Here is a 14827-nt window from a genome sequence, read left to right on the forward strand (position 1 = left end):
TTTTCATTGCCAAATACTTAGTCTTTAGGTTCTTGAACAGGCTCAATGTTAACACAGAGATCATTTTTCTCGTGGCTGCCAGCTTTATTTTTTCCTGCTTTAAATAGCCTAACACCAGCAATAAAGCCCTTCCATGTCATAGTGACAAAGCCAACTGTCAGTTAAGTTTTATGGGTTCAGCTAAAAAAAAAAAAACAAACAAACTAGGGCTATTCAGACAATCATTACCTGTGGGGTGACAGCCCCTCGATTACATGTCAAAATTCAATTTTACAGCAAATTTTTATGGATTGGCTTGTAAACCATCACGGTTTGATGATCTACAGTGACATCTGGTATCAATTCCACCTTCTAAAACATTTCTGGTGGAGCTGTAGCCAAGAGGACACAGGACACTGAGATTTGCATCCAAGAAGTACACTCCCTGGTATTTCAGTATCTGCCTGTGGACTCTCACCTTTGATTTTCTATCCAGTGAAGATTATTTCTGTTGAGTCAACTTCTGCCCCCTCCAGTTGCCCATCACACAAATCTCAAATCATTGCTATTTCAGATTACCCTTGATAGATGTTGTCAGACACACACATGCAAACTGCCCAGTGCCCTACGTTGTGTGACAGATTTTAAAAACTGAATCTTATCTAGTGGCATGCCCAACTTCCTAGGCAAAATAAACAAGGCCAAATGTCAAGGTGTTTTCCTCTTCGCAAAATCTGGCCTTATTCACAGCTTCCTGGAGAGCTGAGAGAAAGCTGGAGGAATGCACCTCGGGTTCCTTTACTGTCCTGGTGTGCTGGGGACACTCAGGCCATGTGTACCATAAGGAGAGACACAGCTACCCTGAGCATCTGGCCATTCCCTTCTGTGGTGGGCTACGTTTGAGCTCAATATTTGTTTTTTTGGTCTCTGTCTCTTACTTACAATGCATTTTAAACACAGATACCAGTACAGCTTACGAAGTGACAAAGTTTATTTTAAAACTGAGTAATTTGCAGACACATGGGCCATGTTCAGGGACAGAATGGAAATAAGAGCGAGACGTCTACCTTCTAACTGCCGCAATGGCAGGAAGAGAGAGAGCGGGTGAGGGTGAGAGTGGGGGAGAGATAGTGAGAGTGAGAGAGTGAAAATGAGAGAGAGAGGAGAAAAGTGAGAGGAGTGGTGAAAGAGAGAGCCTCTGCATGGACTCTTAGGGTTAGTGGGATTCATGACACCACCCCAGTTCCCAAGTGTGGGTAAGTACTTCTTGAGGTAGGGGTTGTTTGATTGGCAAGTAAGAAAACATGGTGGGTTGTGTCTTCCAAGTGATGAGGCTAAACTAGCTAACTACCTATTACATATTGTTCTCATTATCCCACTGTTGATCACCAGGGAAGGTGTGGTGGGGCCCCACTATGGCCTAGAAGGAGTGCTGGAAAAAAAGTACAAAGAAAAGATAAAGAAATGGAAAGAGGAATAGCCTGGCATTGTTGGCTTCTACTACGTGTATGTGCTGCAGTATTGCATGGCACCCATACAAATACAAAACATTAAATGTTAATCTGCAGTCATTAAAATAAGAAAAAGAGTCTCCCAAGCCCCAGATTTATACTTCAGGATTTTGTTTGCTTATTTTGTTTTTGTCTCCTTATTGACAGAACAATTCCTACTTTTTAGAATATATCACTGTTTTCTTTATGTTGCAATCAAAACATCTCAACACTTCTTTTTCAACATTGTGAACGACATACCTGTGTTCATTTAAACATGTATAGCTCCCTTTATGCCCATTAGTGTCTTAGATCCTTAAAGTTTGGAGGGAGGCTGAGGAAGCAGCTGCTGCCTAGAGATAATACTTTCTATTAGCTCAAGAGCCACAGGATTTGAATTTGGTTTTCCCTTGTTCTAAAGATACACAGACTCCTGTCATGACCAGGCTCATACCAGTTTAAGGGGCCAAGGCCAATCTCGATTGGCTTCCACCTCATTCAACGTACACTGTAACGCAGCTGCCTGCTAAATAACACCCCAGGAAACCTTGACCCACACAAGCAGAAAAGGCAGATGGAGTTCAGGGAAAGCCTCCACCTACTTCCCAGAAAAGCCATAAATACTGCTCAGTCTTACCTGAACGGTCCTCCCTTTCATGAAACAACACTGATCATGTGAGCTGCAGACCAGGGCTGGGGCCGTTGCCCTCTGAGGAGGCTCCACTGTCTGGGAAGTAATATCACTGCTTTCGCAATAAAATGCTTGCTGCGATTTGCTACTTTCCAGCTCACTCCTGTTTTCTTTTTTTAATTTATTGCTCCATTTCTTAAAATTTTTCTTTATTTTTCTAAACTATCACATGCTACAGTTCCATAGGCTCTGGGTTTTCTCTTCCTCCCTCCCCAGGTCCTCTCCTCCCCACCCCCCAATGGCCCCCATAGTATTATCGTAGCAAAGTCAGAGACCTGATGCTGTCCCATGCCTTTTCTTTCTTTGTTTATTAATTTACTCTTTGTTGCACAATCAACGTGAAGATGGGTAGACATAGGCAGAAGTCTCTACGATTGTGGTTTACCAGTTTTACTTTATTACATACTTTGTTACTCAGAACAAAAATATTCATGGATGGCATGTCCTTTAATGGATTCCTTTTTTACCCAAGTTTAATGTTTTCTGGACTAGGTTCTGCTTTGTTTAATATTAGTATTGCCCTCCTTTTTCTGCTTTGTTTATATTTTCCTACTATAGCCTTGCCCTTTCCTTTTTTCCTCTTTCAGTTCCGTTCCATTTTGTTTTAAACAGCATATATTTAGAATTGTTCTTTCCCAGTCCATGGCTTTTTGTCTTTTAATAGAAATGATTAAGCCACTCACACTTAATGTGATAAGTCTGTTTGACCTCACTTCTACCATCTTATCTTACGCTTTCTATTTTTATGCTTCCTTGTGATTTCCTCATTCGGTTTTTAATCTTGGCTATTATGTTGCAAGCTTTCCTCCTAATTTTGAAGTTACATGTGGCATTTCTGCTTTCACATTCATCTCTCTTTCACAGTTAAAAATGTATGTAAACTTATATTTCTCTATGCTAGCAATCAACATTCAATATTTCTAATAGAACATATGAGAAATTAGTGCTTCAGGGACTTTTTTTGAGCACCTGAGTTTTTAGACGCAGGTCCTCACTGCATTTCTAATGTATCTTTTTTGTTCAGAATGGTTTTTGGCAGCTGTTTTATGATACACTAATGACATTTAAACATAAAGTCTAGGTTTAGGCAATTTCCTTGTTTACCTCATTATCCTTCAAGTCACAACTTTTTCATTTAAAATTTTTAAAATTTCCCTGATGGTCAGAATACTGTGATTAAATACTCTTTCAGGACAGGATTTCAGTGGTCTATTTTCTGGGTACTTTGTTATCTGATAATATCTTTACTTAAACTTTATATATTCCTGAATCCAGAACTCTGGCTCATAATCTCACAGGATTTTTTTTAAAGACTTTGATGTTATTTATTTGAAAGGCAGAACAGGACAGAGAGAGAGCGAGAGAATCTTCTATCCACTGGTTCACTCCCCAAATAGGATCTTTCATGTAAGCAGGAGGGACTCAAGCACTTGGGCTGCTTTCCTAGGCCCGCGTTAGCATGCAGCTGGAGTAAACTGGATGCAAAAACCTCTGATACAAGATGCCCACTTTCCAATCCATAGCTGAACCTGCTGTGCCACAAACACCAGTCCCATTTTCTCAAAATTCTGCAGCCATACCTCCACTTTTTTCTGATATTTAGAGTTGGAAAATGTCTGATACCGGCTTATTTTTTCTGTGACAACGAAATACTGTTTTTCAGATTTTATACCAATTTGCTCAAAATGGATAACTTTCACCAGAATATGCTTTTAATTTTCCCTGGTACGTCATGAATTATTTTGAACCAAAGTTAGGAAAATGCCTCTCTCTATTTTTATTACAAGATACTATTTTCTCATTTCCTAAAAAATTCTGTATACATACATTTTATGTGTTGAATTACAGCCTTCATTTTTCATTTATTTTGTTTTTTAAAAACTTGTTTTTATTTGTTTTCTTCATTTGAAGTGCATGGAGTCAGAGAGAGGCTGTTTCCCCAGGCACATTAGCAGGGGTTTGAACTGGAAGTTGAGCAGTCAGGACATGGTAGGCACTCTTCCAATATGGGATGATGACATCACAGGTTGCACCTTATTCTGCTGTACCACAGCACAGGTGCTTTAGAACTTTCTGGAGATTTGTAACAGAACATGGATCCTTAGGCTCTCTCCTCAGAGATTCTGACTCAGAGACATGGAAGAGCTCGCAAACCCAATATCTTTGACCAGCCCTAAAACATACACAGTTAACTCATATTTCCTGCCCACAATTTTTATCAATATACCCAGTAGGTATATAAATATTTGATAAGATTTAACTATGGAGATGACAACCAGAAAGTGATATCCATTCATGGAAAACGGAATTGTAAAATTAAAGGAAATATGAGAACCGCTGATTTGGAGAGTACTTAAGAGTAGAGAGCAATGAATTGACCAATGTTCACTAAGAGAAAGTCATAGCAGGTGATCCTGACATCTTCCTGACAGGTATATTAGCTGTGCAGCTCAGAGGTATGTGATAGGCTGTGGGTATAAATGCAAGATGTTGGATGACGCTTCCAAAAGCGTCATGAGGGGAGAAAAATCTGTTGGGTGTAAAGATAAGAAAAAATGTGCAAGCAAGACCAGAACTGCTGTACAGTCCAGTTTAGGTTCGCAACACTGTAAAGTGGCTTTTGGAGAGATCAAAAGGCACACAGAGGAGACCTGCTGCCCAAGTTGAGGAATTTTTATAATGCACACACAGGAGTTTACTGCGTGAGTTGGAGAATTTAAAATCTTGTAATATGAAGAAACATAGAGGGAATTTTTTTCCTTACCAACAGTTCTTAATTTAGCCAAACACTAGTATCACTCTCAGACTTTTTAGAAAAACTACTCCGACCCAACTCTCAGCCTAGACCAATTCACATCTTGGGAATGGGACTCACAAGTGGCATGATGTCAAAACGCCTCAGATGATTTTAATGATTAATCAGAGCTGTGAATCAGTGGCTGAGAGAGAAAGGGTATGCTTACAAACAGGCAAAGTCCTAATGTGAAACAGGAATACAAGTGTTTCTGTAAAAGCCAGCTCGACCATTCATCTGGCAGAGGTGGACACAGGATCAGCTAGGTCTGCAACCTACTTGTCCAACCCGAAAGTCCCAAAGCTGTGAGAATTTTTCTCGGAGTTTAATGAAGAGGCATAAAGGTTGCGTATCTGGCGTAGAAGTGAAGGTGCAGGGTAAGATGCCTACCTTCTACACTAGAGCACCTGAGTTCAACCCCTGGCTGGCTCAGCTAGGGACTCCATTGTCCTGGCAATGCAGACTCTGGAGGCAGGGGTGATGGCTCAAATAATTGGATTCCTGCCTAACATGGGCACCCCTGCTCCCCAGCCCTCTTCTCTCAGCAATGCAGCCTGAGGGCATTGCGCTCATGCTAAAATCTGCCCACCTCCTGATCCAAGTCCCTTGGCCCTCCTTAGAGGTGGATATGGGGTTCATGAGCCCCAGGGGTGGGGGATCTGGTGGGGGTCAGGTCATCTGGCCTGGGTCCTGGGGCCTGCCTGTGCAGTGAGTGCCAGTTTCGTGAGCCCTGGGGATAGAGGATTCAGCGGGGCTTGGGTCACTTGGCCCTGGTCTTTTGGCCTACCTGAGCAGTAGGTGCTGGATTCATGAGCCCTGGGGACAGGGGATCTAGCAAGGCTCAGGTTGCCTGGCCCAGGAGTAAAAAAGGTGGAGCAGTGGACACAGATCCTGATCTTGTGTCTTGGAGTTTATAATCCATGCTTATTAACATACAATTGAGCCTGGTGTGATAGCCTAGTGGCAAAATCCTCAAGTGGGCGCTAGTTCATGTCCCTGCTGCTCTACTTCCAGGTCCCTGCTTGTGACCTGGGAAAGCAGTTGAGGACAGCCCAAAGCCTTGGGACCCTGCTCCCTCATGGGAGACTGGGAAGAAGCTCCTGGCTCCAGATCAGTCTGGCTGTAGCTGTAGCGCCACTTGGGGAATGAAGTAGTGGATGGATATTTCTCTCTCCTCTGTGATACTGACTTTCCAATAAAAATAAACAAATCTTTAAAAAATGCAAAAAAAAAATCCTGATCTTCATGGAGAATAAGGCAACCTATTTGGTACTGTCACAGAGGAAAGAGAACAGAACTAACTGGACAACTACCCCAGCAAACAACGACAGCAACAATATGGGTGAATGGAGACTTGAGGTCGACTATGTCAGCTAATGGACATTGGGAGGATTGCCTCACACTTGGATTGGCGAAATCAACAGCATTTCAGAACTATCTAAACCAATAGATCAGCACCCTCAGAATATACACTAGAGCAGGACTCTGGGTTGATACAGGCTGATGGTTCCCCACCCCTGGGTATTGGGACATTTGGGAGGCTGGGTGTGACTTCCCCCTTTATCTTGCCCTGCCCCAGAGACAAGAATAGAGAATTTGGAAACAATGATCTCATCCACTTTTCCTTAACTCCCAATCCTTCCCACCCAGGTCAACCATATAATCACCATCAAAAATAAAAATTAAATTAAATAATTTTTAAAAAGAAAATAATAAAATAAAATCTGACCACACTATCCCACTATCTATAAGAAAAATCCAGAGCCCAGCATGATGGCTCAATTGGCTGATCTTTGCCTAGAAGTGCCATCATCCCGTATCGGCGCTGGTTCATGCCCTGGCTACTCCACTTCCCACCCAACTCCCTACTTGTAGCCTGGGAAAACAGTAGAGGACGGCCCAAAGCCTTGGGACCCTGTACCCATGTGGGAGATCCAGAAGAAACTCCACACTCCCAACTTCAGACTGGGCCAGCTCTGACCATTGCGGTCATCTAGGGAGTGAGACAATAGATGGAAGATCTTTTCTCAATATCTCCTTCTCTTTGTAAATCGGCCTTTCCAACAAAAAATAGAACATTTTTTTAAAAAAAAAGAAAGAAAAATCCACATACTCTAACTTTCTAGCCAAGACCTTAAGGGCTCAGCTCTTTCCCACATTTTCAGACTCATCTTTTATTCCTTCTCAACTCATTTTCACTCCAGCAATACTGCAAACAAGAAGAAGTGTCTCTGAGCCTTTGTTCACACTGTTCCCTTTATCATAACATTCAGATTATCCATAATGCTTTGCTTCCCATATACGAATTCTTTAAATTCCAATTCAAACTCATTGACTCTGAAGAGTACTGTTTGACCTTGGCTCAGTCTTCTGAGGTTTGGGAGGTGATCCTTCCCAGCTTCCATCCAAAGAGAAGGCTCATCTTACTTGTTGCTGTCTCTGTTCCACCCAGTTCTGAGAAACCTAGTTGCCCCGATCCCCAGAAACCGGTTCCATGCCCAACACAGAGTGGGTGCTCAGGATGTGTCTGCTGATGTGATACTGGCTAAACCACTGAATGTATCTCCTTAGGAGTACACTGTCATGGTTTGCATGACTTAGGAAGAGTGTGGCTTTGGGGATAGTTCCAGACTTTCCCCCTTATAGCAACATATGACTACTGACTTCCAAAATAGTTGGGGAAGATCATTCTATGGTCATCCAAAGGCTTCTGGATATACCAGTACAAAAAATGGGGAAAAGACTGACTTTCATTTGTGGGTATCTTAGAGAAAGGGTCTGTGAATTATGGTCAGCCTCACTGGTGAGGCCTTAGGATGAGTCGTGTTGGAGGATGGATGTGAATACCTGCTTTGTGGGGCTCTTAAGGGGCACCCTAGCTGTCTGGGAGAGAAAAATAGTTTTCTATAGTTCATTAACTGAAAGATGAGCTACTCAGGTGCCTAAAGAAGTGTTGCAGGACACTTCTCAGAGCAGAGAAGTAGAAAAGTACAGAAGGAAATCAAGACATTTAGACCAGAACATTTTTAGCATCTAAGCATCAGTGTGGCCCTGCTGACTCTGACAACTTGGAACTTTCACACCAGATCAGCCATCAGCACCATTTATGCCCCAGAAGATGAGAAAGGAGCCTTGGACCCAGATGGTGACCTGGGCAGACAAGTTGGGTTTTGTCTGTTGCTGTGCGGCCACCGTGCTTCTTCTTCATTCCTTTCTTGCCATGGTTGACTTCTCTAGACCTCACAGCCTCCATGTGGTGGAGGCACATTTAGTGACATGGAGCTGGTGTGACATCCACATGGCTGTGATCAGAACAAGAGAGCGTGAAGAGAGAGATTCAGTATCTTCTAAGTGTGATGACTATATAAGGATGGTTATCATGATTGTTACCTATCTTACAAAAAGTATTTTCTCTCCCAATTTCCTGCTAATGCATCCTGGGAGGCAGCAGATGATGATCAAGTGCTTGATCCCTGACCTGGATGGAATTCCAAACTCCTGACTAGCAGAGTAGTATTTGAATAGTACTAGTAGTGCTACTAGTACAGGAGCTGGAAGTAGCATGTAGTAGCACTCTCATATTGGATGCAGGTACCCCAAGTGGCAGCTTAACCCACTGTCCCACAACAGCAGCTGCTAGAGTGAGCTCTTACAACTGAAGTCATGATCTCTGGCCAGTTTATGTCAAATTATCAAAATAACTTCTTTGGCAAGGTCACTGGGCAGTGGATCAAGGAAATGCCAGTGATAACAGATATCTGGACTTCACCAAGACCTTCGATAAGATTCCTCTGATAATATCTGGGGAGAAAAACGGAGTGAGATGGACTAAGTAACAGTATAAACTGAATAAACTTTGTAAAACAGTGGTGTTAATTATTGAGTTAATGCCTATTGTTAGAAAGCCAATATTGCAATGTCCCGGAATCCTATAATGATCATTATTTTCACTGACGTAATTGAAGAGGTCATGTTAATCAGGTCCAGGGATGGCTGAAAGATGGCCAGAAGAAAAAGCATATACACTAGATGACAGAATAATAGCAGAAATATCTGGAAAGCTGTCAAGACAGACTGAATAGGACATGAGAATAAATGCCAAGACTCTGTACCCCAGGAATCCCAGATATCATCACTATAAGCATAAAATAGGAGTTAAGGGTGGGCGATACAGTAGGCAAGTTTAAAATAGAGTTTGGGGCCTGGTGTTGTGGTATGCCAGTTAAGGTCATCACCTGTGCCACTGGCTTCCAGTATAGGCACTGCTTTGAGTCCCAGCTGCTCCACTTCTGATCCAGCTCCCTGCTAGTGCCCTGGGAAAGGTAGAAAAATATGGCCCAAGTGTTGGGTTTCTCTCCTGCTACTTACATGGGAGACTCATAGGAAGCTCCTGGCTTTGGCCTCACCTACTCCTGGCCCATTGTGGCCATCTGGGAAGCGAACCAGTGAATGGAATATTTCTTTCTGCATTTCTCTGTCTCTCCCTCTCTGTAATTCTGATTTCCAAATAAATAACTAAATCTTACAGTAAATAAAATAGGGTTGGGTTGTTTTGATTGCTATTAAGCTTAATAGCCAATGTGTAGAATTCTAATCAGACCTTCAAAGGTTTTCACAGAAGTAGGAAAAGCAGAATGAAGGAGCTGATACTCTTATTTTTCTCTGTACTCATTAGGCATGCCCTGGAATTTCTCATTTTATTCCCCAAGAACACAGACGTCAGAGAAAACTGGGCCAAGGGTGATAATGAGAGTGAGGGCACTGGAGCAAGTAGCCTGAGCGGGAGTAGAAAGAACCCTGGCAGCCAGCAAGGTAAGAGCCAGAACATACCAGTAATGTACTATATGATCATGGCCAAGCCAATGTGGCTCTCGGGATCTGGTGACGGGAATTCCCCAGAAGAAACAGTTGGCTAATCTGCCTTCCTTGGCTCAGGTCACACTGTTGGTGGTGGGTTTCTTTCTCTCTCCTTCACTCATTCAGGAAACAGGCCAGATTTCATGTAATGTTAATGATTTAAGTGAATACAGAACGGGTCATATGTGAACAGAACAGCTCTAGACACTTACCGGGTGCGTTTCTAGGACTGCCAAGCCAGGGCAGACTAAACGTGCATGGATACAGAAGTAGACACAAAGCGCCCTTTGCTTGTTCATCACATGTCCTGCCCACTTTGCATCAGCACTATCTCAGGAGTGAGACACAAGTAAGAATTAGGCACCACCTTGGCCTCCAGGGAGCTCCTAGCTAGTGAGATTTGCAAATAAATGCTTTCACCATAGTGAGAGACATGTATGCAGGTGGGTATAGCCAAGGGATCTGTAACCCAAATGGGCCATTGAGGAAGACTTCCCAGAACATTTAAGGACTGGAGCTGAGCTTTACCTAAGTAGATCTCAGAGTGGGGACTCCTCCGATCTTTATTCCATGCACTACAGTAGATTCTTTTCCAGGACTACTAAATACAGTGCTGGTAGCAGAGGTAGCTAGGAGGCCAGCGGGGCTCTAGGGAAAACCTGTAAGTAGAGCCACTTGATTTCTTCTTAAGTGGCATTTTGTGTGTTTTTGTGTTGCCCGGGTCAATCTCTTTTCTACCAGCTACATTTTTTTTCCTACCTGAGGACATTTTGGGAAATGATTTATATACCCTTTTTAAAAATTCTTGTTTAGTACTAATACACTTGAGTAAATTTTCTGGCCTAATGAACTCTATAGATCATACTGGTAAATGAACAACTTGGTGAATATGGTCAGTGTGTGACAACATCATGACTCTTGATTTTGCTGAACCTGACTGTGATAATGGATGCATGTCTATGTTAGTGAAGGTTATGTATAATTAATCAAGTAAAAATTGGGATGTATGTATCTTACACAACAGTTTGATTTATTCAAAGACAATAAGTGACAGATACTTCTGTAGCTGACACGTGCTACACTCACACACATGCACTCACGCACACACAATAAGTGCAGCTTTATGTGATAGGGTTTCCCTAACCACACTTGTGTGTATAAAGCAGGATGAGAAGCACTAGCATCATGGTCTAATGGGTAAAACCTCTACCTGTGATGCTGGCTCCCATATGGGCACCAGTTCAAGTCCCTGCTCCTTCACTTCAGATCCCTGCTAATGGTCTAGGACTGGCAGTAGAACATAGCCCAAGAGATTGGGCTATCTTGACCCATGGTGGGAGAGCTAGATGGAGTTCTAGGCTCCTGGCTTTGGCTTAGTCCAACCTCCCTCTGACTTTCAAAAAAAAAAAAAAAAAAAAAAGCAGGATCAGTGGTGTGTTTCTCTTCTCCTTGAGGCTGTGATTTGCTCCCGCAGTATGGCTTGGTTGTGGAGGCCCTGGCTTCTTTGGGCTCCTAAGGGTCCCCTGCTCTGTGACTGGGCTCCTCCACTGAATGGAAATGCAACCTGGCACAGCACTTTCGAAAGTGACTTCTCCTATACATTGGGAGCCTTAGTCAAGCATGCCCTTTGGCCCAGTGATTATACTTCTGGGAATCTATCCAAAGGAAGTAATTGAAAAGTGTGCAGTAACAACTTTGCCTCGAGTTATTTGTAGTTGCTAAAGATAGGAAACAAGTGAAGTGACTAGTAGCTTAGAAACACATGGCCATGGAAGCGAGGTTCAAGAAGGACTTCTACAACAAGAAAAGCCAAGAGGCAATAGCAACAGAGGCTAAGCAAAAATGCTTTAGAGTCAGAAGACCCAAGTTTGAATCTTGGTTCTGCTGCTTGTTAGTTAGGTGACTGAACTCTATGAAGTACCAGGAAAATGAGGCTCATGATAATAATATCTGCCTCAGGGCACTTGCAAGGATTAACTGTCAACGAATATGAAGCACCTACAGCAGAGATATTGATTAAGCAACCAGTAAGTTTGCTTACTCTATGGGGTATGTGATATCAATGCATAAAAATAGAAAATATGCCAGTGGAAGAGTTTGAGTTATGAATGGAGGAAATGTGAGCAGTTTGATTCTTTGTGCACTTTTTAACTTTCCAAGTTTCCTCCAACGAACAATCACTTCTACAAAAAGAGTATGTCCCATGATCGTATGTGCTAACAATTAGATATTTTTTAAAGGGATGGGGAGCTTTACCACAGTGAAAGGATACTTCCCTTCCCTCACTCTCTCACGTTCCCTTTCAGGGGGGAATCTGGGGGCAAAGCCTCTGCCCAGGTCCCTGCCACCAGGAGAGGAGGGGACTTGTGCTTTCTGGTTTCTTCACCTGGCAGAACTTCACACAAGCACAGCCCTGCCCCCTCAGGGTGGGAGGGCCCCCCACCACCTGTTGCAGGATCGGGAGAAGCTGAAATAGGAGATCTCAGAGATGAGGAGATCTCTGGGAGTCCATATTTCAAGATTCCCTGTTGATTGTTTTCTCCCATATCCTGGTTGAGAGAAATCAAACATAAAATTACAAGGTAGAAAAGACCTTCCTCGCTTCGCATGCCTAGACCCTGCTCGGAAAAATAACTTAAAACTTGTATAGTACTGGACACGAGGCAACAAAGATGTGAACCAGGAGTATAACACGGAAGTTAGCTGCGTTGCAGCTGCTTTGCTTAATCGGTGTCATTTCTATTCAGAGCAAAACTCCTGGCAAATACAGTGCATCTCAGCATAAGCAGCGAGGTACTTGCCACATTAGTACACATCCCTGGGATGAGGGGCTTCCAGTATAACGGCATGGGGGTAGAGGAGGGTGCACACACGTACATGCCTTCCTGTGTTCCTGACCCAACTTTGACATTTGCGCCCTATGATGGGTTGTCCTCCACCGACAAGGAGGGTGCCCTGTGCTCCAGCAAGTGGATCTGCATTTTAGAGACGGAGAAACTCGGGCGTTTTAGTCACAAAGTCAATGTCCCCTTATTAGAACCATAGGAGCAGTTTCCAGTCCTTGTCCTGATCGCTGCCCCTCACTCACGTCTGTAGAAGCCAGCTGTACACCTCTAGACTCAAAGTGCGACCCCCTCCTCAAAGTCCCTGGGATGACAGAATCACAAGCAGCCCTCCCAAAGCACTCCTTCCCATGGCGAGGTCATCTTAGAACGAGGAAGCGAGGAGGGCTTCTCCTCGTTAGAACTAGGAGACCACCGCGCCCTCCCGCTCGCAGGGCCGCCTGCGGCGCCGCCACAATGCCCCGCGCGCTGCCGCAGACCCTCGTGCCACGGAGATGCCTGCAGGCGGGGGCTGCCCACCACCACCCCGACTTGCGTAGCTGGATCGCTCACTCCTGGAAGATGTCTCCTAGCTCCGGTCCCAAGCTTTTCACTGCAGCGATGGCGGGGATGCAGGCGGCGCGTCAGAATCACCTGTAAGGCTCTCCAGAATTCCAAAGCTCCCTCCCTAATTTTTTGTCCGTCTATCCCGAAGGGGGAAAAAAGTCTCAGGATAGGCAGGGCGAGGTGGATCGATAAAGTTTGTGAAAGCCCCATACGTGATTGTGGACGCGAATCCCTTCAGACTCAAACACACAGGAACACATCTTGTGACTCCGAGACTACGCAGGTCAGCCTCAACACCGTTTCCCGACCCTGACCTGTATTTGCCAGGTGTTTCTCTCAGGCTTCCCTTTGGGCCGCCCACAGCGGGGGTTTGCGGAGTATCCCCAAAGTCAACAAACCCTACGGGACGGTATGAAGCGTCCAGGCATTAAGAAAAGCGGTCCCCGCTGCTTGACACTCTGCTTGAGGCACCCTGGGACACCCAGTGGATACCGAAGAACCCGCGTAAGTCCGGGGCAAGAGATCCATCCACTTGCTTCAGCAAATGCACCCCCCTCCTCAGCAAGGCCGCGTCCCACCCGCACACTTTCGGGGCTAGGGAGGGGAAAAGCAGTGCCCCACCTGACGTCCCTCCATTCAGTGGGGCATTCCCTCCTGCAGGGTGCCAGTGGCACCGTCAGGGCGGGCGCAGCAGCCTTTGTGGCAGCCCCTCTCCTGGCCAAGGCACTGCTCTCTCTTTGCCCTCCTCTTACAAGTTGCCGTACCTCACGACCCCGGAGCCCCTGCCGCGGTCTTACCTCCCAGACAACCCTGGTTTGCGCCGTTGCCCTGGGCGCTCCTTCCTCGCGGCTTATTCCCTTACTTGGGAGGACAGCGGAACTGAGAGAAGGGGGACCGAAGCTGGCGTCTTCCCGCCCGCAGAGCCCTCTCGGGGGAGGCGCCGGCAGCCCGAGTGGGCGCCGCGGGCAGCAGGCGGCGGGGCTGGATGCCAGCAGCTGTGCCCGCTTGCGCCTTTGCCCCGGGGGCCTGGCAGCTCCGAGCGTGGCTCCCGGCCGCCAGCTACTACAGCACTGCGGCTGAGTGCCCTGTCGCTCGCAGCCGGGCGAGTCCAGGCGCCTCTCACTGCGGAGCCCTGCCCCCGGGCGCCGCGCCCGCCCCCGCCACACCTCCGCGCGCGCTCACACGCCCTGCACGAGGGAGCGCGCACACGCGCACCCACCAATGCGGATCCGCTGAGGGAATCCCGCACCCCTGAGAGCAACTTGGGCGTGGGATTCAGTGTCAAGGCGCTTCATTCAGCTGGAAGGACGCCTGGGGAAGGGAAGATGTTCAGGGGTCGGACCGGGGGTGGTAGTGGGAGAGGGGCGGGGCCAGCTGCCCCCTGGGTAAAGGACAACTGTTGGATAAATAAAATACCCACCAGGTGTTTTCTTTTGTCATCCTGGGTCTAGGCTGCCTCCAGAACAGGGGGTGGGGGGGCGGGAATCAGCAAGTTCTCCCCATTTCCCAGCAACTCAGTGTCTTCTGTCTTCAAATCATTGGCCTTTTACAAGGGGACATTGCGTGGCAGCCCTGACCCCGGTGGTGCCCCGGAAGGACTTCTTAGCAGGTGCCTTGGAGCCACTCT

At 45.6% G+C, this 14827-nt stretch overlaps 1 protein-coding gene across 3 annotated transcripts in view; it reads right to left on the reverse strand.

The window, feature by feature from the left end:
• The window catches only part of DGKG (diacylglycerol kinase gamma), a 196364-nt gene extending 182043 nt beyond the window's left edge, over positions 1–14321 (reverse strand). For all 3 annotated transcript variants that reach the window (XM_058662200.1, XM_004591248.3, XM_004591245.3), the window contains exon 1: positions 13998–14321. The gene's annotated coding sequence lies outside the window, so the exon portion shown is untranslated. The remainder of the gene's footprint in view (positions 1–13997) is intronic.
• Between the last annotated feature and the right edge of the window lie 506 nt (positions 14322–14827).

Source organism: Ochotona princeps, chromosome 3, assembly GCF_030435755.1.
Source record: "Ochotona princeps isolate mOchPri1 chromosome 3, mOchPri1.hap1, whole genome shotgun sequence".
Classification (NCBI taxonomy): Eukaryota; Metazoa; Chordata; class Mammalia; order Lagomorpha; family Ochotonidae; genus Ochotona; species Ochotona princeps.